Consider the following 3,760-nt stretch of genomic DNA (forward strand, 5'->3'; position numbering starts at 1 on the left):
ACAAGACGTCAGATTATGCTTTTTTTTTTTTGGAAGGCTTTCCTATGGAAATAGAGCGCTTTTATTTTCTGTGCAAGTCTCATGACATAACACCGCATAAAACAATAGCAACACAGAAGGGATTTGCTCAAGGGTTCCAGTTTGCTCGGATCAATTTACATGTGCTGCCACTGGGAAATGTGTTGAAGCTATCAAAAGAATTTACCACACATACCTGTCAAATGAAGAGGAGTCACCCTTCACGTGTAGGCTGGGATATCATCCCAGCATAGCTTGGGCGCACAACAAGTCCTGCGAGTGGCTATTAACTGCTGGAATATGGACCAAAATCAATCACCTAAGTGCTCCGGGGAGGAGAAAAATAAATGTGACAAACCTCTGCAACAGACTGATGTTGACGTTTTCCCTCCCTCTAGCAAAAAAGTGATAGAATGAAGCAGGGGGGAGGGAGGGTGGGGACAAATACATATATACATATATATATGTGTATATATAGAAACGTTTCATATATATATGTATATATATGTAGCCCCCACAATATATCCACAGTGCAGAATTTCAGCTTTCTATACAAAAGTAAAGGCTGAAGCATCTGTAATTACAAAAGGGAGGGGTGTTTCTTATACCTTCTAGCAATTTGGGGGTGAAAGGTGAAGGACTGTTCCTTACATAGTAGGGAGAAAGCAAAGGGACCCATCACATGGTTTTTATTACTCAGAAACCTCTCCAGGATCATTTTGTGCTGCTGGAGAGGTAGATGATTCACCAGTTTGAAGACTGATGGTAGAGAACTAGAGACCAAATAGCTATACTTATCTCTTGTATTTGATTTTGGCTTTGTTTTGAAATTTGGGGGGTTTATGCCTCCCGCTCCCGGGGAGCTTGTCTCAGCTTGCCCGTTTTTAACATGATTTAAAAGACAAGAAAAAAAGAAACCCTACAGCCGTGTTGCTTTCTTGGGTTTTGGTTTTGTTCTGGTTGCAAGGTGCCCCATTTTTTACACCCCCAATTTGGTTTGCTGCTCTGAGGGTGCTTTGCATGAGGTGAAGAGCTATGTCTAGTTTGGTCACAGGAAGCTCGGCTTGATGCCCAATCAAAGAGAAACTACTGGCCTTTCTCATTTCACGTTGCTTGGGTCACCATGGCAGGAAAGTCTGTGGTGTCCAGGCATCCAGCGATCCACCATCAGTGGTCCTTTTAATGGAAGGCAGATCTAGCAGCAGAAATGATGCTTGCAAAGGGAGAAGATGTATGGAGAAACTGTGCAGGAATCACATGGTGTCTGGAAGAAAGCACGTCCACACCAGTTCATTAACAAAGAAAGCCTCTTTTATGGGAACATGCATACTAGAAATGGAAAAAATCAATGGGCTAATCTAATCCGTTTCAACCAAAAACCAAGGTACATTCCCATGATAGAGCTTTTATCAGCTATTAAACCAACACAACATTTGATCTTACCACATACTTAAGAAATCTATCCAGGAGAAAATGGCACTCGGCAATGAATAGTGTCCCCTATGTTTAAACAGAGATAGTCCAATCTCACAAAGACTTAATACTGAGTTACAGGTCGTAGAAGGAACAGCTTTCTTAAGGATGTAGATAGGCAGCATACAAAGAGGAGGGATTTTTCAGAGCCAGTATCTGATGAGGAACGACAGGGCGTACATCTCTCCCTAAGCTTTTCCCAGCCATGTTTTTTTTATTAAATCATAGTCAATACGTTACAAGTCCCAGCACACCACGTACTTGACTTTTTCTGCCTCGAAAGAAAAGATGCGGGAGTGTGTATCAGAAAGATGAGCAGACAACCTGTCACCTGTCTCTGCCGTGACTCTGAAGTCCTTGGAGCTCAGGAGATGTGAGACTGGGAGACACTGAGGGACTTCAGTGGTCACAGATCTGAAACCAAAGGTCCCTTGAAACCAAGGGGCCAAGGAGTTACTCTGCTCTGTCACCCTGCTCAAGGGCACCCAAGTTGCAGCCCTGTCCCAGGAGCTGGGGTGAAGAGGGTGTGGTGAAGAGGCGAATATGAATGAGATCAGAATGTGATCAGAAGTATCAATGTAAAGAAGGGCTCCTGCTGGTTTCTTGCATTTCTTAGGGTGTTCAGTGGTAGAAAGGAACCAAGTTTATGCAGAGAATGATTCATATCCTTTACTGCTCAGGCTGTGACAACTGCGTAACTGCATTATTTTCTTTTGCCTCCTGCAGCTACTGTTACAAGATGGTGAGGGAAAAAAGAGGCGGTGGGGACCTTCCATATAAAGTGCTCTGATGAGCCACAGGTTTTTGTCACAGCCAAAGTGCACACTGCAAAATACAGAGAACGAGAGACAATCCACCAGTATAAGCCCATACGCTCACTGTGTATGCTAGCAAAGAAAGTTCATCCTCAGCACTGGGTAAGACAGGAAAAAGCAAGAAATCCTGAAATCACACATGTTGTCCTATAGGGAAATTTTCTAGGGGAAATTCTGTAGAGGAAATGTTCACCTTTCCCAAAAATGCAATCACTTTCACCTGCAGAATCTAAGTCAAAGGGGAAAAAAAAATTTGGTGGCTGTTGGAAACTCTTCCAGTTCACACATGAAGGACATCTTAAGACAACTTCTTCTCCACCACCACGACAGAGAAGAAGTTTTCTCAAGGCTGATGCTAGTTGGAATTAAAATAGCCTTTGAACTTGGAGCAGGCCGATCCCAGAGAGGCCCTTCCTGGCTGGTGCTGTCCCCTGCCTCCTGCCAGGTCTGCGTGGTGCAGCAGTGAGTGGCGCGGGTGACACTGCAGTTGCCAGAACCGCAGGGGCTTGGGACCTGTTGTGGGAGCTGCAGGATTTGAACTGCTCTTGGGGTCTTGGAAGCAAGTTTACCAGCTATGACTTAAAAAAAACCAAACAGGCTAGAGCAGCTGCAGTAGAGAGATTCCCATCTACCTCATATCCAAATGGCAGATACATGGAGCGCAAACATGGCATTAACGTACCGAGCTACAGGAACGCTTGGCTGCCCCTCTGGGCTAGCAAAGGTAACACTGTCTTTCCACCCGCCATGACACCCGCCTTCCCTCCCCCATTTCTGATTTCCCAGTGTAGAATTTGCCAGCAGCGAAGCAGCCAAACTTTCTGCCTTTGTCACCAAAGCAAGTGGGAAAAGGGAGAAAGAGTCTCATCCTTGGAGACATGCAAAAGCCGTCTGGACACGGTCCTGGGCAACTGGCCGTAGGTGGCCCTGCTTGAGCAGGGGGTTGGACCAGACGACCTCCAGAGGTCCCTGCCAACCTCAACACCCAACAAAGAATCTTCACGCTGTGCAGTTAAGTGGGACTTTCATTGCCATCAGCTTGCTACAAGTCTGAACAAGCCACAAGCCGGTCAGGTAGGACACGCTGCAGTTCCACAGCAGGACATTTTCTTGATTCAAGTTTGAAACCTTTTTGACTGCCTCTCCATCCAAAGAACACTATTGGGGCCCTTTCTGTGAACACTAAGTCACTGCCACCCTCCCCAGATTTCAAACTCCACGCATGCATTCTCCAGATCTCTTTGTCAGACTGCAACCGTGTGCAAATCCAGAATGCATCAGTTCGAGGTCTTTTTTTAAAATAAAATTCTAGTCTGTTTTTATTGATGATGGCTTTTTGGTTTTTTAAGGTGTGGGGCTAAGGGACTGAATCAAATGAATGTAACAAAACAAAAACAAACAAAAAAGCCTATTCTCAGGGCCAGTGAGTTGCAAATAATTTTTAAAATGCCTGT

Source organism: Fulmarus glacialis, unplaced genomic scaffold, assembly GCF_000690835.1.
Source record: "Fulmarus glacialis isolate BGI_N327 unplaced genomic scaffold, ASM69083v1 scaffold29826, whole genome shotgun sequence".
Classification (NCBI taxonomy): Eukaryota; Metazoa; Chordata; class Aves; order Procellariiformes; family Procellariidae; genus Fulmarus; species Fulmarus glacialis.